This window comes from Phacochoerus africanus, unplaced genomic scaffold (genome assembly GCF_016906955.1).
Source record: "Phacochoerus africanus isolate WHEZ1 unplaced genomic scaffold, ROS_Pafr_v1 Scaffold_126, whole genome shotgun sequence".
Lineage (NCBI taxonomy): Eukaryota > Metazoa > Chordata > Mammalia > Artiodactyla > Suidae > Phacochoerus > Phacochoerus africanus.
Genome location: NW_025927318.1, coordinates 27,936 through 49,531, shown reverse-complemented (window position 1 = coordinate 49,531; position 21,596 = coordinate 27,936). Strand labels below are relative to the sequence as shown.

Sequence of the window (21,596 nt, the reverse complement as noted above, 5' to 3'; positions counted from 1 at the left end):
TGTGGGTGGTCAGAGTGCAGTGTCCCTCTCCTCCCGTGCAGCTTCCTGGAGAGACGGAGGTGGCACCGACTGAGGATGTCCCTGGAGCGGGAAAGAAGGGGACCTCGCCCCGGCGACACTGTGCTCTGTGCTGTGGCCCTTACTGACCCTTCCACAGGCCCTACGCATTATCCTTCAACCTACGCATTATCCTTCCAGGCCCTTCTCCGAGGCCTTGTACTCCAACAGCTCATCTGCCACCCTTTCTGCAGCCTAGTCTACATCAGGTCCAGGCACTTGGACCCACCTTGGAGTGAGTCCCTAAGTGTCACTAGCAACTGCCTCTTTCAGAATCCGTGGGGTGACTGGCGGCTTCTCCTGGGATTACTGAAAGCTCTGCGCGTGTTACTCCCACCCCTTTCTGCAAGAAAAACCTGGATTATCCCCACTACCATGGCTTTTCCCAATCATTCAAAGAAGGTGCAAGGCCAACACTTTCCCTGAAATCTCAGGGAAGACAGGCCCTTGGGAGGAGAGCGGGGGTGTGAACACTGGCTTCAGGCAGGAGATGGAATCACCCTGTGTGTGAGTAGGATTTCTTTGAAAATCGGAATCTCTGTGAGCAAGGCACACAGGGCCGGCCTAAGGTGGAGGCTGGACCAGGACCAGAGAAACCACCCCTGGATTCCAACACCGAGGACTGAGCATCAGAAACCCCCGCACTGGGGGAGGGAGAACGTGTGGACAGAGACCCTCCCTGAGGCACAGGTGCACAGGGCGGGCCTAAAGCTGAGAGTGCAACAGGGATTCTGAGCAAAGCTTTCAGCAAGCCCTAGTCCCCACCGCTCAAGGTAATACCGAAGGATCTGAAGCAAGGGGTGAAGCCATGATAACCACAGCAGCAACAAAATTCAAGCTTTGCCTATCCCTCACACAATTAACTAAAACCCCCCAACACATACAACACACAGACACAGACACAGACACATACTATCAGTCTAAGCAGGATGAAGGCAGACCCATTTCCTGTCTCACTTGCCATTTACATCAGCTTCTACTCTCGTACACATGATGCTGAGGGCGACCTGTAGCCCTCGTCCAAAATCACAAACATACAAACATGCAGGAAACCAAAAAAAAAAAAAAAAAACCCTACGAAGAGACAACACAATCAACTGAACCAGTGTCAAAAATAGCCCAGGTGTTAGAACTCACAGACGAGGAATCTAAACAGCTATGGGGAAACCTTTCGTGAACCCTTGGTTTAATTTCTGCACAAAGAGAGAGAAAAACTATAAGAAAGATGCAAATGGAAATGTTTGAAATAACAACAAATATATTATCAGGGATGCAAAATAACTTCAAAGGGTCTAATCTCCAAAATATGCAAACAATACATACAACTCAACCACAAAATAACAAACAACCCAGTCGGAAAGTGGGCAGAAGACATAAACGGACACTTCTCCAAAGAAGACATAGGATAGCCAATAGGCATATGAGAAGATGCTCAATACCACTGATTATTAGAGAGAAATGCAAATCAAACTATTTTGAGGTCCCACCTCACCTTGGTCAGTATGGCTATCGCTCTTACGCCTATAAATAGCAAATGCTGGAGATGGTGTGGAGAAAAGGGGACCCTCCTACACTGTTGGTGGGAATGTAATCTGGTACAACCACTATGGAAAACGGTATGAAGGTTCCTCGGAAAACTAAATACAGAACCACCATAGGATCCTGCAGTCCCACTCCTGGGTACGTATCCGGAGAAAACTTGCACTCAAAAAGACAGAAGCGCCCCTATGTTCACAGCAGCACTCTTCACGATAGCCAAAACATCCATAGAACGGATTGGGAAGGGAGTTCCCGTCGTGGCTCAGTGGTTAACGAATCCGACTAGGAACCACGAGGTTGCGGGTCCGAGCCCTGGCCTCGCGCAGTGGGTTAAGGATCCGGCGTTGCCACGAGCTGTGGTGTAGGTGGCAGACGCGGCTCGGCTCCCGCGTTGCTGCGGCTCTGGTGTAGGCCGGCGGCTGGCTGCTCCGATTCGACCCCCTAGACCTGGGAACCTCCATATGCCGCAGAAGCGGCCCTAGAAATGGCAGAAAGACAAAAAGACAACAAACAAACAAACAAACAAACAAAAAGAACGGATTAGGAAGATCTGGTACATACATACAGTGGAATACTCCTCAGCCATAAAAAGGATGAATTCACGCCTTTTGCAGCAACATCGATGCAACTAGAGATTATCATACCAAGTGAAGTAAGTCAGAAAGAGGTCAAATACCACATGGTATTACTTACATGTGGAATCTAAAATATGGCACAAATGAACCTATCTACAAAACCCGAAACATAATCACAGACACAGAGGACAGTACTGATGGTTGCCAAAGGCGGATGGACTGGGAGTTTGGGGTTAGTCGACGCGAACTATTACATTTATCCATTTAGAATGGATAAGCAACGAGGTCCTACTGCAGAGCACAGGGAACTATATCCAATCTCTTGGGATAGAACATGGAAGACAGTGTGAGAAAAGAATGCATATATGTACACACACACACACACACACACACACACACACACATGACTGGGTCACTGTGCTGTAGGGCAGAGATGGACACACACTGTAAACCAACTATAAGCTAAAAAAAGAATAAATGCGTAGTAGCCTTTCAGAAAATACCAAGTGATGACAACAACATGGAGCTGCTGGAAATCTCTTTACTCTGCTGGTAGGAGGGAACATTTGTGCAACTGCTTTGGGAGCCTTTTGGAGTGTTTACTGAAGTGATGTATGGCACACGTGATCCGTGAAAGCCAATCTTAGTAAATATCCACGAGAAGTGACGCATGTGATCAGCAAAGTTCTAGAACATTCATGGCCACACTACTCATAATACCCTGAAACTGGAAGCCACCCAAATGCCCAACAACCACAGAACGAACGCATTACGGCCAGGAGGGTGCAGCAAGATGAACAAACCACAGGCACACACGGCAGGGATGAGCATCGTTAACACGACGCTGAGAGAAAAAAGCCAAGTGCAAGAGGACACGACGCTGTCGATATGAAGTACAACAGCCAGAAAACTCAAATATGCTGCAGAAGTTCAGAGAGTACTTACCATAGTGGGTGGGTGGGCAGGACAGGGTTGGGACTGAGCTCGGCTAGTTTCTTGCATGCTGATCACCTTCTGCGTCCTGATCTGGATACGGAGTACACAGGTGGGGTCAGTTAGTGAATGTGCATCAATACACACACACACACACACTCACTCACTGCATATATATGTATACTTCCTTTGCACTATATTCACTTAACTCAAAAATTGGAGTATTTGAAAATTCATCAAGACACTTCACATGTACTTTATACATGTATATATACGTTTACTCATTTGGATGTCATATTCACTTTAAAAACTCAAAAGTTTCTACCAGGTCTTACGCACTTATTACCTATTAGAGAAGACAGAGTTTTACAGGAGAATATTACTGAGGAGTATAATAAATTACAGAAATAGAATAGAAAGTAAATAGTCAAACGCAAAGTTATTTAATCAGGACTCTACTGCATGCGCTAAAGAAATCCTACTTAAATTTACCTAAAGCAGCGATTGAATACATGGGCTCCTGTACATGAAAAGTCCAGGAGGCAAATATGCCTCAAGTGTAATTACATAAAGGTTCCCAGATAGACAGATAATAGGTAGGTATATAGGTAGACAGACAGATTAGATAGATAGAAAGACAGACGGACAGGCAGGCAGGCAGACAGACAGACAGACAGACAGATAGATGCATATATAGATAGTAGGTGATAGATAACAGATGAATGGATGGATTGAAGGGTGGGTGGGTGAATAAATTCACCTTTTACCAATCATCCCCCTGTTAGACAGAGTGAGAGAGAGAGAGATGTGTTTCCTACAGGTCAAGGTATAAAAGCTGTTCCCTAAGCCTCCAAGTTGTGCTCCAGCAACCCTGACGGTACCAGCCATGCTGCCCGGCGGCAGGGCCCCTCCCACCCCATCCTTAACATTCATGGCCCGGCTTTGCTGCCTTTATCCTGCTCTCCTACCCTTAGCTCCAGTTGGAACTCTAACCCACCCGGGGAGCACCGTAATTACTCTGCCCCAGAATTCCCTTGTATTTGGACACAGTCAAGTGACAAGGCAGGTTTTTCTCTCTCCGCTTACGAATCCCTAGCAGAGCACAAGGGCCGCGACGGGCTGGGTCTGGCTCAGCTGTGGGGAGGGAGGTGCATCTTGTCCACCTGTCACCTGGGGCAGCGCCAGGCAGGCCAGCTTCCCAGGGGCAGAGCCTGAGCCCCCCCTGCCCCACCTTGTCCCAGCTCTGCCAGGAGGGGAAGCCTGTGACTTGCAGCCGAGGCCAGAGGCTGAGAGGGAAGGAGAACTGGACTTCCGGGGTCAGGCAGAAAGGTCCAGAGTCCCAGGGGCCACTGAGGGAAGAGCAGAAGGAACAGGGACCCACAGGGGAAGGAACTACTCTCTGTCCCGCTGAGGTGGGCTCCTAGGGACCTGATGGGAAAGTGGGAAAAACAGGAAAGAAAAAACCTGCTGGCCCCAAATTCTGTTCTGCCGGTGAGTTTAGTCATTTCAGTCAGATTTTTGGAGTAATGGATTGTATGGTTCCCTTTCCAAATGATACAGGGAAAGGGACAATGATTACTGGTGTTGGTTTGTAATTCAACACTTTTGATTGCTTTTCTTTTCTTTCTAAGTTCTGCAGTGTCACATCGCTAACACCTCTGAGGACTCAGAGGGAGGCACTGTCCCCTCTTTTACAATGCTGCCTTCTGCTGGATGCAAGGAAACTCACAGGCAACTACTGATTTGGTGTAGTGTTTTGTTTGGGTTTATTTAGTGATTCAAGCTCAAGTCTGCAGAACACTGTAAACCAGCTATAATGGAAAAAATAAAAATCATTAAAAAAACCTTTGAGCCCGTGTGTGTGTGTGTGTGTGTGTGTGTGTGTTTTCAGATTTTCTGAAAAAAAGGAAATTGCTTGTGTACAATAGAAAATAATGGTTTTTTTTACAATGATGGAAAAGAGGGATGATTGTGAAGTATAGGTACATGTGCTGACGACTATGAAGTGATGACTCTGTAGAGAAGTAAATTTGCAGGACATGAGGAGAACAGTTTAAAAGGGGCCTGGTGTTTGGCCAAACCCATTTTTCCTGCAAAACTAGACTCTGGAAGTAACTTTAAAATGTAAAAGTGGTGTTCCCATTGTGGCGCTGCAAGTTTAGAACCGGATTAGTATCCATGAGGATGCAGTTCGGTCCCTGGCCTCGCTCAGTAGGTTAAGGATCCAGCCTTGCCATGAACCACGGCATAGCTCACAGAGGTGGCTCGGATCCCGTGTTGCTCTAGCTGTGGTGTAGGCCGGCAGCTTCAGCTCTGATTCCACCCCTAGCCCTGGAAATTCTGTATTCCGCAGCTGTGGCCATAAAAAGGAAAAAAAAAAAAAAAAAAAGGAAAAGTCCTGATTCCCAATAGTGCTCATCAAATTATGCCTGTACGTGTCCAGAAGCAGGCTCTTGGCTAAAGAGATGGGGATGTATTCACATCAGGCAGATGAAAGTAGATTTTTTTTTTTTTTAATGGACTCACCCAAGGCATAGGGAAGTTCCCGGGCCAGGGATCGAACACACCTGTGCTTCCTCAGCAACCTGAGCTGGTGCAGTAGGAGTCTTAACCCAGTGTGACACTATGGGAACTCCCAGAGTTGATTTTTGAAAAATAATCTCTAGCTACTGGGGAAATACCTATGCCTCACTGTTACCACTAAGCAATTTTAATAGTTGTGTCCATGATGTGTCTAATAAGTGAAAATACAGACTTTCAGGTCCCATTAAGCTGATTCTGCTTGGGCATTGGAATGTTGGAAAAGGCCTCCAAGTGAGTCTTCTACCTACACGTGTTTTAGAAAAGCCCTGATTTAAATGAAAGAAGCAAGCTTCTATATGACAGTTCTGTCTCAACGTTAACAGGTTAAAGTAGCTGCTTTTGTGTGGACAGGAACAAGGAGGGAAGAGGGCCCTGTATCTGGATGACTCGGAAGATAAAGGAAGAAAGAGGAGCGAGGAGCGCCCTGGACGAGGACCTCACCAGGGGGAGGGTGCCCGTCCAGAACTCCAGCTCTAGCTCTTTCTGTCTCTGTCCCGCGCTCAAGTTCAAATTCAGCTGCACGCATTCCTCGGTCTGACCATAGGCGGGCCACAGAGGCAGGCCTTCCCCGTTAGGATCCCTGGAAGGGAGAGCAGAAACAGGGGTGAGGTTTTCATCCTCCAACACCTGGTTATGGGGGAAGCTGGCGTGTTCCCTTTCCTGGTCTGAGCAAAGTCAGCCCCGGTATCTCACCATCTTCCTGCTCAGCCATTTCAGTGTTGATGGACGCAACAGTCAGGGGCCATTTCAGGCTCTCTGTCCACGCCCCAGGGCGGAATATACGTGCTGACCCTGCTGGACACGTTTGCGGAGGGGACGGCCATCCTATTTGCTGTGCTCATGGAAGCCATCGGAGTCTCCTGGTTTTATGGTACGTGCTGGGCCCTGAGTGTTGAGTGGAAAAGCCTCAGCTCCTCTTGGTTCTTCCGGAACCTTTTCCTCCGGAGATGCAAAGGGGCTTCCCATTTCCAGGGGCAGCCTCTGGCTGATCCCAGAGTGGAGCTAGTGGCTTCTCAGACACAGCTCTTCCACCCTGGCTCATCTTTGCGTGAGCTCCCTTCAACAGGAGGCTGCAAAGGCCCCAGAGGCATCAGTGTCAGCCTTAGAGAGGAACTCAGAGGAAACTGCTGCTCCCCAGGCCACATAACTCATCCCAGAGTAGGGGGGACAATTCAGGAAAACGAATATCAGCCCCCATTTAAACCCGAATCCAAGTAAACAATGAATCACTGCTTTAGTCTAAGCAGGTCCCAAGTACTGCACGGATGTTACTTAAGCCAAGTTTTTTCCCTGTTCTATCTGAAATTCAAATGCAACTGGGTATCTGTGGTTTCTCTGGTAAATTTATCCTGGAGCTGAATGGAGAGAACATGGTACAGAGAGTGACAGGTGCGGCGATTGCTCCTTTTCCCTCACGTGTCACAGCACAGTTTAGTTCTGTTCCCAGTCCTTTCTACTAACCAGAAAGTGATTGCGATGTGAGTCTGGGCTCTTCTACCAGATTGAAGTTGGGGAAAGAACCATATACACAGTCGTCATTGTTTGAAGAAACAGGGAAGAAGGAAAGAGCCAGACTTTGGAATCAGGCCACCGTGGCTGCTGGTGGGGGAGCCGCTCCCCAAAGTGGGCCAGGGTTCAGGGAGGCCCTGACCTCAGCTCTGACACAGAGGAAGAGGAGACAGAAGTGTGGTGACCAGAGACTCCTGGAAGTGCTTGCAACTAATTGGCGTCTGATGTGCTGCCTGTCGGCTACTGGCTCTGCGGGCCTCAGGCTGGAGGGGCTGAGCTGGGCCGGCCTAACGTGAAGGTAAGGGATTGGACTGCAGGAAATCAAGGAAGACCATCTTTGTCCCCGGAGAAGGCCCAGCAAGGCCCGTGGCCTGGACACACCCAGGAGCCCTAGATCCACTGTTTCTAGTGCAGAGAATGGCCTTATACGGGGGGCAGCATCCAGACTTCCTGCAGCTTCAGGGCCCGGTGAAGAGTCAGAAGAGGAGAGGCCTGGAGCAGGCCCCGCCCCTGGTCACAGTGAGCCCAGGGCAGACTTGAAGACCACGGTCCGCATCTGCCTCCTGCCCCCCCTAGGCCCGTTCCCAGGTTCCTGCTACATTTCTGCTCTTGCCCCAGAGCCCCCAAACTCCCCTGGGAGTTGCTACTGAAACCTGACCCCCGTCTTCGGTCACTTGACAGTAACAATTCCCCTATCAATGGACAGGAAAGAGAGAGCAGGGCCGGTTTTTGAGACGAGGAAGGATGCTGCAACTCTGACCTTTGAGGTGAGCTGCAGAGTCAGATCAGGGCGTGTCAGAGCCAACATTAGTGCTATCAGCTAAGCACGTAAATGTATAGAGTTTCCCAGCAGAGATTTGGAATTGGAAGGGAGCATGGCTCAGGAGCACCTGGCTTTGTTCAAAGAAGGAATGAGGCCATTGCAGTCTCATAAGCCAGGGATTCCCAGGAGGACTGAGGCCTTTGGATCATCGGCACCTTGGACGAGGCCAACGCCCTGCGCTGATGTTCAATCAGCAAACACACTAGCTAATCCTATGCCTGCTACTACTTCTAGGGCATTGCCGATTGCACCTCAGTGGATCTTCCTAGTGAGTCCATGAGGTAGTATTACATCCCGCTTACAAGTGGGGGAAACTGAGACACAAGGAGATGAAAGAACTTACTAGTTGGTAAGATGGAATGGACCTTGGCAGTCTGGCTCCGCTCTGTGTTTTAACCGCTCTGATGTGCTACGTCCTTTGGTCCCCAGCGCTCCAGTCCTAACGTGGTCCAGCTGGTAAGGGCATGGGTCCTCATCTAGCTCGGACACCGTCTTCAATACAAACGCGTAATACATATGTAGATAAACTTATTTATCTACATATGTACATATACAACTTGTACAAATATATATAACTGACATGTGATTTTCTTATGTACACATACACACACTTAACTATAGAATTTATAGTTTATAAATATAAAGTGCTTACAATGTGCTGGGAAGGAACTGACTTGCACTAGATCACCAAGTTGGAGAGCTCATCTTGAACAGACCTCTCCTGAACCTCAGTTAAAATGCCTTTGCTGGCTTTTTCCAAACACACCCCAACCCCATGCTCTCTGGTTCTTTGTGTAGGTTCCATCTGGGCTCTCTACTGAAAGGCAAGAAGATTAACCACAGATGTTTTAGGAGGACAGGCGACTGCCAATCCCTGAATCCGTGTAACCTTGCGTCTTGGAGAGTCTGGGGTAGGAGTAAGAATTTGTAACTGGGTACATCGCTGCCCTGCACAGAATCAGGAAGAGGATGCGAAGGATACTGGGAGGACACTGGTCCTTATCTCCCTTCCCGGGATGCCCAGTCTGGACTCCATCATCTGTTGGCAGTGGCAGGAGCCCTTGTGGAAAGCACCAGGGTCTGAGCGGCCACAGAGAAAGGACTTCTCTGTAATGGAGGGTGAGCTGCATTATTCTCTTGGGCGCAGGTTATACATAGGGAGCCCGGACGCAGGTCTTGCAGGTGAGGACAGACTGACCTGCGGTGGGCATTTATGGAGGCACCTCTAGCTGGCTGAGCAGGCGGGTATGTTTTTACCCAGCAGACACATACAGACACTCTAGGCTCCTGCTCCCCTTGTCTGGCCTGGCAGGGCACCTTGGCAATGCAGGAAGCTGATCAAACGGGAACGTGTGCACCGTGGCCACCAGGTGGCGCCGGCGTGCACTCCTGCTGCCAAGCAGAGGCTGAGGGAAGACATGGAGGACCAGGGGTCTTTTCTCTGGACCTGACTCAGAGCCTCTTTGAACCCTCGACCCCTCCCTGAGCGGGGCAGCGAAAAGTCGGTCTTGTGTGGAGGAAAAGGCCCATCTGGTTTTGTGTTGCATTATCTGGGATGGATGTATTCACTCAGGCATGCCTTCATTCATTCACCAGCCCCATTGTTCTTCTAGCAAGGAGCAATAGCCCTGGCCTCAGGAACTCCCAGTCTGATGGAGGAGACAGATGGTGTGGGTTGATAAGGAAGTGTACTGAGCACCTACTGCATGCTTCTTTAAAGGCCTCTAGTGGTTCCCATCGCCTTCAAGGTAAATCCAAAGTCCCCCTCCTCATCCACCCCCATCTCTGCTCCAATCATCCTGTACTACCTGCAGGCATGCCCCCCACCCCACCCCCCCAGTGTGAGACCTTTGCTGTCACACAGGACTGTACTCAGAAGCCTCCAGGCTCCATGGTGGCTTTAGTATCTGCTGTTGCCATCTTGAGCTTCTTAATGATTTTGAAAATAAAGGGGTATTTTTATTTTGGAGGGCAGATTATTTAGCGGTCCTGTCTGTCACTTACTAGCTGCGTTTTCTAGGGCCTCGTGGTGACTTTTATGGGGCTGATACAGCCGGCCCTCCCTATCCACAGGCCCTGCATCTGGGGAATCAACAAACCGTGACTCAAAAATGTTGAAAGAAATTCCGGAAAATTTCAGAAAACAAAACTTGGATTTGCCCCACCAGGAACTCTTTACATAGCATTACCTTGTGCTAGGGGTGATAAGTAATCTAGGGGCGATTTAAAGTAACAGGAGGGGAGGTCCCTGGTGGCTCAGCAGGACCCAGGGTTGTCACTGCTGTGATCTGGTCGCTACTGTGGTATGGCTTCGATCCCTGGCCCAGCAACTTGTGCAAGCTGTGGGGACAGTCGAAAAATTAAAAGGTAAACAAAACAGACAAACCTCTGGCTAGACCCACCAAGAAGAGGGGAGGAAAAAACCAAATAAACCAAAGAAGAAAAGAAAAAGAGAACTCACAACGGATACTACACAAATACAAAAAAACCCATGAGAGAATACTATCAACAAGTATATGCCAACAAATTCGACAACCTAGGAGAAATGGACATCTTTCTAGAGACCCACAGCCTGCCAAAACTGAATCAAGAAGAAGTAGATCAACTGAACAGACCGATCACTAGAGATGAAATTGAATATGTCATTAAAAACACTCCCTACAAATAAAGGTCCAGGACCAGATGGCTTCACAGGAGAATTCTACCAAACATACAAAGAGGAACTCATACCCATCCTCCTTTAACTTTTTCAAAAGGTTGAAGAAGAAGGAACACTCCTCCCAAAGACATTCTATGACGCCACCATCACCCTAGTTCCAAAACCAGACAGAGATACCACCAAAAAAGAAAACTATCGACCAAGATCTTCGATGAATTTGGACGCAAGAATTCTCAGCAAAATTTTAGCCAACCGAATTCAACAACATACCAAAAAGACCGTACACCACGACCAGGTGGGATTCATCCCAGGCTCAGAAGGATGGTTCAACATACGTAAATCAATCAACGTCATACACCACATTAACAAAAGGAAAGGCAAAAACCACAGGATCATCTCAATAGATGCAGAAAAAGCATTTGACAAAGTCCAACATCCCTTCATGATAAAAACTCTTACGAAAGTGGGTATGGGGGAACATCCCTTAACAGAATCAAAGCCATTTATGACAAACCCACAGCAAATGTAACACTCAATGGAGAAAAGCTGAAAGCCTTCCCACTAAAATCTGGAACAAGACGAGGATGCCCACTCTCACCACTGCTATTCCACATAGTACTGGAAGTCCTAGCCACAGCAGTCAGACAAACAAAAGAAATAAAAGGCATCCAAAGAGGAAGAGAAGCGGTAAAACTGTCACTGTATGCAGATGACATGATACTCTACATAGAAAACCCTAAGGACGCAACCCAAAAACCTGCTTGAACCGATCAACACATTCAGCAAAGTAGCAGGATATAAGATTAACATTCAGAAATCAGTCGCATTTCTGTATACGAACAATGAGCTATTAGAAAAGGAATACGGAAATACAATACCTTTTAAAATGGCACCCCCACAAATCAAATACCTGGGAATACACCTGACCAAGGAGGGAAAGGGCTTACATGCCGAGAACTATGAAACATTAATCGAGGAAATTAAAGAAGATGTAAAGAAATGGGAAGACATTCCATGCTCCTGGGTTGCAAAAATTAGTATTGTAAAAATGGCCACCCCACCCAAGGCAATCTGCAGATTCAATGCAATCCCTACCAAATTACCCATGACATTTTCCACGGAACTAGAACAAACAATCCAAAACTTTACATGGAACCACAAAAGACCCAGAAGTGCCAAAGAAATTCTGAAGAACGAAAACCAAGGAGGAGGCATCTCTCTCCCAGACTTCAGGCGACATTACAAAGCCACAGTAATCAAGCCAGTGTGGAACTGAACAGACAGACCAATGGAACAGAATAGAGAACCCAGAAATAAACCCAGACACCTACGGCCAAGTAATCTTTGGCAAAAGAGGCAAGAATATAGAATGGGAAAAAGACAGTCTTTTCAGCAAGTATCGCTGGGAAACTTGGACAGCTGGACGAACGCAAATCAGCGAAACCAGAACACACCCTCACACCATGCACCAAAACAAACTCAAAATGGCTGCAAGACTGAAGCAGAAGCCAAGACACCATCACACTCCTGGAAGAGAACATAGGCAGAACATTCTCTGACATCAGCCCCACAAATGTTTTCTCAGGTCAGTCTCCCAAAGCAACAGAAATAAAAGCCAAAATAAACCCATGGGACCTAATCGAACTGACAAGCTTTTGCACAGCAAAGGAAACCAAAGAGAAAACAAAAAGACAACTTACAGAATGGGAGAAAACAGTTTCAAGCGATGCAACGGACAAGGGCTTAATCCCTAGGATGTACAAGCAACTTATACAACTCAACAGCAAAAAAGCCAACAACCCAATTGAAAGAGGGGCAAAGGACCCGAAGAGACATTTCTCCAAGGAAGATATACGGATGGCCAACAAGCACTTGAAACAATGCTCAACATCACTGATTTTTAGAGCAATGCAAATCAAAACCACCATGAGATACCACCTCACACCCGTCGGAATGGCCATCGTTACTAAGTCCACAAATAACAAATGCTGGAGGGGGTGTGGAGGAAGGGGAACCCTCCTGCACTGTTGGTGGGAATGTAAGCTGTACAACCACCATGGAGAACAGTATGGAGGTATCTTAGGAAACTATACACAGAACCACCATATGACCCCGCAATCCCACTCTTGGGCATATATCCGGACAGAACTCTACTTGAAAAAGACACATGCATCTGCATGTTCATTGCAGCACTACTCGCAATAGCCAAGACATGGAATCAACCCAAATGTCCACTGATAGATGACTGGATCAGGAAGATGTGGTTTACATACACCATGGAATACTACTCGGCCACAAAAAAGAACAAAATAATGCCATTTGCCACAACGTGGATGGAACTAGAGACTCTCATCCTGAGTGAGGTAAGTCAGAACGAGAAAGACAAATACCACAGGATATCACCTATATCTGGAATCTAATATACGGCACAAAGGAACCTTTCCACAGAAAAGAAATCATGGGCTTGGAGAATAGACTTGTGGTTGCTAAGGGGGAAGGGGAGGGGCGGGGAGGGACTGGGAGCTTGGGGTAAATAGATGCAGAATGTTGCCTTCAGGATGGACCAGCAATGGGATCCTGCTGTGTCGCACTGGGAACTCTGACTAGTCCCTTATGATGGAACACGTAATGTGAGAAAAAAGAATGCATACGTGTGTGTGTTACTGGGTCGCCATGCTGTACAGTAGAAAAAAATACATATATAAAGAAATGATTAAAAATGTTCAAAGAAAAGAAAATGAAGTATACAGGAGGATGTGTGTACGTTATATGCAAATTCTATGCCATTTTATATAAGGGACATGAGCACTCACGGGTTGCGGTATCTGCAGGGGCCCTGGAGTCAATCCCCACAGACACCCAGAGGTGACTAGTATCCCACGTCCCATGAAGTGTAAGGACCTTACAACAGCGTATTTTCAATAGCTCTCTACCCATCTTTTTTGCCATGTGCTACTTCTGCCATGGGTTTTACTTCTGCTCCCAACACACACTTTATTGACACTCCTTGCTTTAGACAGTTGACTGAAAAGAAGAAAAACAAATTTTACATTTATGTCAAGATTTCTGTAGCTCTTCACTTCTGGTATGTGCACCTGTGTTTCTCACAAGGTTCTGTCTTGTATCATATCCCTTCCGTGTAAAGAACTTTACCATCTCCGATAACACAGGTGTGGTACCAACAACTTCTCTGTTTTTCTGTCTGCCAACGCTGTTCTTTATTTTTTTAATGCCTCAAAAGCTTTTGAATAAAGTACTGAAAAGGGAACTAACAGAGCACTCAACACAGTATGAGTTAATGATAGGACATCTGGCAAAAGCCTGGGGTAACGAAACATTTGCTTCCTAACCCGTCAGGTAGCCAACAACACAGAAGTGATTATGAAAACATTGCTGCCATGTGGCAGGGTTACTGGTCTCCACCGGAATCTGGGTGAAGGCGTGCATTCCTTTCTCCAAACTGGGCCCTTACTTACAACGTGAAAACATCGCTTTTCCAGACCCTTTCTAAAAAGGTGCATATGCTTTCGTTCAGAAATGTCATCGCTTGGAGCTTATCCAAAGCTATTCACGAGTGTGTGTAAAGATGTAGCTACAGGATGTTCATCACAGTGCTAAGTATATTATTAAAAACATCAAAACACTTAATAATCCCTGATGAGGAGTGGGGTAAATGACAATCTACACTGTAATTCAGGGATTACATGTCAGGCTGTGATATTTCATCCCTTAGGATGAAGGTCATGAGACACATGTACATTTGCGAAGCTGGCATCCAAAGTATCTGTACAGGCTGATGTGATATTGAGATTTATACTATGCGGTATATATCTGCACCGGGAAGAGGAACGGGGAGTGGAAGGTCATCCTGGAAAGAGACAGGGTCAGGTCCGGGAGGGTCTGCAAGCCAAGGAGTCAGGCTTGACTGAGGCTGGAAGTGAGCACGGCGAACTGTTCTGGAGCAAGAGAGAGACACAACCCGCCCGAGGAGGCTCCTGCTGGAGGCTCTGAGCAGGGTCCCCCAGAGGGAGAGAGGCTGCGGGCAGAGGCGGCGGGATCCCCTCCCGTGGAGCACACAGGTCTTTCTCCCTGAGCGCAAGCGCGTCCCCCTGCAGCTTCCACCCCAGGCCTGTCCCGCCTGCTCTGGGACCCCGTCCCGCACCCCCAGGGGGCAGGCGGCCTGAGGACCGTGTTCATGCCCTGCCCTCGACGCTTCTCTTGGCCGTCCTCAGTAGCCTCGGTTGGGTTAAGCAGCCTAACGGGAGACCAGCTCTAGCCTCTCAGCCTCCCAGCTGCTCCCCTGTGCATACAGACAGAAGGTCAACGTCTCCCTCAAAAGATCTGGTCTCACAGAAGAATATGCGATGACGAGCTGCAAGAGAGATGAAGTGGACAGAAGCCCAGCTGGCCAGGGTGAAGAAGTGGGGTGCTGGGCTGAGAGGCAAAGGCCAGATGGTGACAGCAGCAGTTGCCACTTATGCTCTGTGTAATGTTCATATATTGAGCGTTTATGATGTGCCACGTGCTTGTTCCAGTTCCTTGGACGAATCTCTACAAAAGCCTTGCTAGGTAGGTGTCAGTATGCCCATTTGATAGATGAGGAAGCTGAGCAAATGGAGGCAGCCAGTATAAAAACCTTCTGAAGGTGGAAATGATATGGCCCTGCCAGGATGTAACCGGGTAAGGGAGAAGCCACTCCTCCTTGGGAGGAGTTCTTAGCCTGCTCTTACCCTCGGTTCCCGGCCTCAGCACCAGGAAGAAGATAAAACCCAGATGGAGCCTGGGCTGTCAGGGCTTGGCCGTCAGAGCAATGGCTCTGGACTCAGGGGCTGGAGGTAGAATCCAGAGTGGGATTTACCAGGTGACCTTGGGCAAAAACATTTCCCTCTCGACTCACTTTCCCCATCGAGAAAGTGGCACGGATGCATTCTGAGTTTCCTGCTGCATCCTGTATTGACCACGTCTTTTCTATCCTGTGTTCTGGTGCTCTGACACCCAGGGCCTTGCTGACTCTGGAGGGACTGCCCCTCCCAGCGTGAGACAATCCTAGAGATGCCTTCCCAGCGGGCCAGAGCCTGTACCCCATCCGGCTTCTTTGTGGGGCTCTCACACACCTGCCCACTGTCATCCTGCCCTTATCACTCCAGGGCCAAGTACCTGAAAACCGTGGGTGGTTTCTAAGCCCCAGAGCTTGTTAAATTGGCTAGTTGGTGCAGCCCCCAATCAACCAAGATAAAGTTTCTTGTCCCCAGTTCCTCCCTCCTCCCTCTGCCTCCCGACCCGCCTGGTGCTTCACCTTGTGGCCCACCTTCTGGTGCTGGGCCCCCTCCTCTGGTGAAATGTGAGCAACAAACTATCTCCTGAGTAGGAGTTTCCTCCTGACTTATGGGCCTTAGCACACCTCAATTTGTCTAGATTTTAAAACAACCTCTTTATTTATGCATTCCTTCTTTGCACCCTCTCTCACCCCGGCCACTCTTCAGAAACAACAATGCATTTCAGCCTCACAAGAGCCCCATGAGGTAGAGAGAGCTGTCACCCGCACTAGAGAAGCACAACAGAGGCACAGAAAAGGAAAGGTTCTTGCCTAAGGACACGCAGCCAGTGAGTGCTGAGCTGGGATGGGAACCCACGTCCTCTGGCCCCAGAGGACTTATTCACAGTCTGGGAGGTCACGCTCCACAGCTTGGCCTCCTCCATGCTAATAATCAAGAGGAAGATACTAGGTGCAGTGAGGCAGGAGGTTGGCTGATTTCCTGCCTGCACAGGTGTGTCTCTGGGCATTTACCCTCCCCTGTGTCTCCTGCCACCAGATTGGCTGGGCTCAGGGCCACCAGACTGGCTGGGCTCAAAGCTCCAAGTCCAGAGGGCATGAGCTGCTGGGAAACTTTTGCCCTGTATGCTTCTCTGGCACCTCCTCCCCACAAGGATTTCCAAATGTCCCCTGGTGATTTGCATTTCAGGAGGACTCACCCCAAGCTGTGGGAGAGGGGAGAGAGGTCATGACCTGAGCAAAGAGCCCCATCTTGGAAGGTGAGCAGCACCCCCATACCCGCTGGTCTCAGTGGGTCTGGTCTGGAGGGGCTGTGTGGGTCCCACCCCCCCAGCTCTGCCTTCCTCCAGCTCCAGTCCCTCCTGCCCAGTGGCCCAGTCAGGAGGCAGCAGCCAAAAAGCTCTCCAGCGCTTCCAAAGTTCTCTGGGCTTCAGCTGGGAACTCTCAGTCACACCCCACCCCCTCGGAGTCTGCCACTTTATATTAACAGCCCAGAGATAATGCTCCAATTACAGATAGCCATAGACTCCTGGACAATTCATTTTATAATAAGATTCCTCCCTTTAAGGACACTAATCTCAGGGCGTTGCGAGCTTCCCAAAGGCAGCCACAAGCAGACAGATGCCTTTGGGCACGAGGAGGCTTTAGTCTGGGGTCCTCAGAACAACCTGAAAACTCTCAGAGGCACCCGCAGCCACACAGCTTCCAAGCTGGGGAATTTAGGGCAAATCTCTTCATTTCTCCAGGCTTCTGTTTCATAGAGTTCCATGCTCTTATCTTGGAAGCATATTAAATTCAACCAGCCTCTCTTCTGATGCTGAAACTACCTTTACATATTCCTGCCAGGTGACTTGGCCTCCTGTTGCTCACCCCCCAGAGGTCAGGGAGCTCACTGCCTATCCAGGCTGGGATCTTTGGATGGAATGTCCTCATAGTAAAGGAACTTATTACCTGTGCAGAGTCTCCTGCCTGTAATTATTCACGCCTTCGTCCATCCTCCATTCTTCCTTTGATGTTTTTTCATTATTCCATTTACACATTCGTCCTCCAAACATTGACCAGATGCCTGGCGCAATGCTAGGTGTTGTGGACACAAAGATGAGTTCAAGACATGTTCCCTCTCCTGGAGGAGCTCACGTGTAATAGGTGAGACAGATGCGGGGAGAGGTGATAGGGCGATAGCAGCGCCACGTGAAAGCACCAATGGGGAGGGACACAGGGGGCTCTGGGTACACCTGGGAGGGTGTCCTTTACCTGCTGGGGCCACAAGGAAGATAGATGCTCAAAGCCTGTTTCAGAGAATCTTTAAGTGTCCAACTATAGGGAATTCTTCAAACACACTCTGGTACTGATTCTTAGCTGGCAAAGGCAGACTATGCATTCATGCAAAGTAGTGATTTACAGTTCCACGAATGTGCACGGGAGGACAGTCACAATCTATTGTGACAAGGAAAAATATACGTTATAAGATATTTATGACTGCTGTAGGACACGGATTGGCAGTTCCTCCAAAATTAAACACAGAGTTACCGTATTTCCCAGCAATTTCACTCCTAGGTATGTACCCAAGATTATCGAAAACATATCCTTTCAAAAACCTGTACAAAAATAGCAGCGTTATTCATAATTGCCAAAAGGGGAAGAACCCAACTGTTCCCCCAACTGACGAATGGCCAAATAAAAACCAGATCTTTTCATGCAATGGAATAGAATTCAGCCGTAAAAAGGAATGAGGCACCGACAGATGCTACATGTGAATGCACTTTGAAAATACTATGCTAACGAAAGAATCCAGAAAGGGAAGCATATGTATTGTATGATATGGATGAAATTCCAGATTAAACAAATCCACAGAGAGGGAAAGTAGGTTAGTGGTTGCCACAGCTGGTGGAGGGGGGAATACTGAATGACTGCTAAAGGGTAAGAGGAGTCTCTTTGACGTGATAGAGACGTTCTGGGATTAGATGGTAGCGATGGCTGCACAACTCTGCGACTATACTGAAAACCACTGAATTGTACACTTTAAAAAGGTGACACTATGGCACGTGGACTATCTTCCTGCAGAGAAATATTTTTAAAAATCTGGTCATGTATAATATCCCATTGCAGTGAAAATACATATCTTTCTTAGGGTAGGAAAAATTCGAAGGTTATACGTCTGATTTGTATTGCAACGGCCCTTTCCTGGCTACAGTAGTGTGGGTGCTTTTATCTTGTTAGTTTTTTTCCACTTACATGCATGGACACGTTCACTTAACGAGTATTTCCTGAGAGTTCACCATGTGGGAACTGCTGCGCTGAGGGTTTTGCACGCAGGATCTCGTTGGTTCTCAAGATAAACCTGTGACTTGAAACCATTATCTCCCAGTGCTCAGCCAGGACAAGGAAGCGGCCCACAGCCACATATCAAGTAAGAGGAAGAGCCAAGGACTGAACAAAAGCCGCACAATGTTGCAGCCCTTACGGTAGACACCGCGGGGACCTGGGGTCATGAGCTTCGTTCTTGCCGAACGGAGAGGACGCAGATGTGAGGGGTGTCTCCAGGGCAGCGGAGCGAAGAGGCAGCTGTGCCTTCTCCATGCTTGCACTGTTTTCCCTCCGTCATTGGTCAAAGCTGACTTGTCCAGGACAGACCCATATTGACATCAATGAAAACTGGGCAACCAACAGCCATCAAGCACGTGACAACCTTGGAAAAACTCATGGGGTCTTGGCCAAAGTAATACGTTGCAGCTGAAAGGAAGCTGCCGGAGACCCAAGCCCTGAAACAGACGTTCTTTGGCACCCATTCTCGCCACTGTGGCAGCCCGGCGCAGGGGGAGAGTTTGTGACTGCAGGACAGTCTGTCCCCAGACGTGACTGCTGCTATGAAGACGGCCCAGGGCTGGGGTTCCTCCCATTTTCAGGAAAGAAACATGGGTCATAAGGAGCATCCCAGAGAGCTCCCTGCTGGTGCGAAAGGTTAAGGATCTGGTGTTGTCACTGCTATGTCTCAGGTTGCTGCTGTGACGTGGCTTGGATCCCTGGCCCAAGAAATTCTGCATGCTAGAAGGGCAGCCTGGATAAATAAACGAAAGAGCACCCTAACAAAGAACACCCCTATCTCCATCCACGTGGAACAATCGAGGCTGTCTCCTTAAGCGGACAGCAAGGCTCTTTCTAATCACTCGGCACTCATACACACGAGAGCCCTCCCTGACACATGCCCATAGCTCTTAAGGCGTAGCCATCCTGCCTTTTGCCTTGACCAGTGGCCTGTAGCAACTTGGGACACAGACCTGGCTCCTGGACAATGAAGACTGTAAGACCCTCCTAGCGAAATGCAAAAGGAGGGATGAATCATTCTCCCAGCCCTATTGGTCTATCCCACGCCCTCTTGTGACACCGACACCCGATATGCTGCAGAGGCAGCTACGCCCAGACCTGGATGTTGTCCAGCTGCACTGCGCATGCCTACTTCTGGATCATGATGACTCTGCAGAAGCGCTGGATGAGGCACCAGGCCAGACCTCAATGTGCTTATCCTCTGTCCTCTCCCTGGGTCACACCAGCTGTAAGTGATAACGGCTCTTGTTTCAGTGGCAGTTGATAGAGATTTGGGCTCTTGGGAAATTGCCGAAGAAGGTTTCCCATGTGGCACTAGATAGTCTGAAGAGGAAAATCCTGGACTGGCCTCAATGCCTTAGTAGCCGGGCAGGTCTTAGGAGAGACCCCCTCCCCCCCGCAGCGGTTCACTCAACGGTGAAGCACGGGTGAAGCACATAGTAGAGCAAGCTCCGGACAAATATGAGCCCATGTTCTACTGGACCCTTCACTGACTTTGTCCGTTCACCATGGGACTTAGCCAGGCAGAGCCTTCATGGTGCAGAGGACACTGCACTAGAAGAGCAGCGACCCTACAGGGTGACCTCAAGGGTCCTTTTGGGAAAGCGAGTGGTGGGGCAGGCTATGGATGAAGTGATCTCTCATCCACTATCCACCTTGGATCAACATTCTCTGAACCCAGGATTCTATGACATTTTTCAATGCAGCCTAGAAATGTGCAGGGTTTCTGGAACCTGCTGTCCTCCTGCTACTGTTACATTTTGAGTGACGTCAGCACACCGTCTGGACTATACGGGCAGTTTTCTTAAATGGATCAGTTCTTTTGTTTTGAAGCAACTGTCAAAAAGAAAAGTCTACGCATTTCCCTAAAGGGAACGTTATAAAACGCCATTAAGTAAATGTGATAAAAGTAAAAAATCAACTGAGAGAATTTTGGTTTCTTTCATTAGTGTAATGGTTTCACAGTTTATCCGTGTTTGTCATATATCAGTACTTCATTTTTTATAACTGAATAATATTCCATTTGTATGGGGATCACATTTTAGTTGTCTATTCATTCATTGATGGATATTTGAGTTGTTTCCATACAGGTTATTACAAAGGATAATGCAATTCGTGGACAAGTTTTTTAAATGGACATATTTTCTTTCTTTCTTTCTTCCTTTCTTTGTTTCTTTCTTTTTCTTGGGTGTGCCCACAGCATGCACGAGGTTCCTGGCCAGGAATCGAACTGGTGCCACAACAGTGACAACGCTGGATCTTCAATCCACTAGGCCACTAGGGAACCTCCTGAATGCACATATTTTCAATTTTCTGGGATCCATATCTAGGAATGAAATGGCTGGGACTTATGGTAAGCCTCTGTTTAATTTTTGAGGAACTGCCAAACTGTGTCTCAAAGCAGCCACAACTCTGTTAAAACCTGATTTTCTTTCTTCACAATAGATCATGGCTATATTTCCTTGTCAATAAACACAGGTGTGCATCGCTAGTTTGAATGAAAGCATAGTATTTCCTCAGCCAGCAGTACGAGAGTGAACTTAGAGACTATCCTCGTGTTGGACACTTAAAGATTCTCTGAAACAGGCTTTGAGCATCTATCTTCCTTGTGGCCCCAGCAGGTAAAGGACACCCTCCCAGGTGTACCCAGAGCCCCCTGTGTCCCTCCCCATTGGTGCTTTCACGTGGCGCTGCTATCGCCCTATCACCTCTCCCCGCATCTGTCTCACCTATTACACGTGAGCTCCTCCAGGAGAGGGAACATGTCTTGAACTCATCTTTGTGTCCACAACACCTAGCATTGCGCCAGGCATCTGGTCA

At 48.2% G+C, this 21,596-nt stretch overlaps 1 long non-coding RNA gene across 1 annotated transcript in view; it reads right to left on the bottom strand.

Annotated features, from left to right (window-relative positions):
* Positions 1–3,115: 3,115 nt before the first annotated feature.
* Positions 3,116–21,596, bottom strand: part of LOC125119097 (uncharacterized) — a 41,698-nt gene continuing 23,217 nt past the window's right edge. Inside the window, exons 4-6 of the long non-coding RNA XR_007133026.1 lie at positions 8,363–8,511; positions 6,129–6,267; positions 3,116–3,197 (exon numbers count right to left, since the gene is read on the bottom strand). This is a non-coding gene — a long non-coding RNA (uncharacterized LOC125119097). The remainder of the gene's footprint in view (positions 3,198–6,128; positions 6,268–8,362; positions 8,512–21,596) is intronic.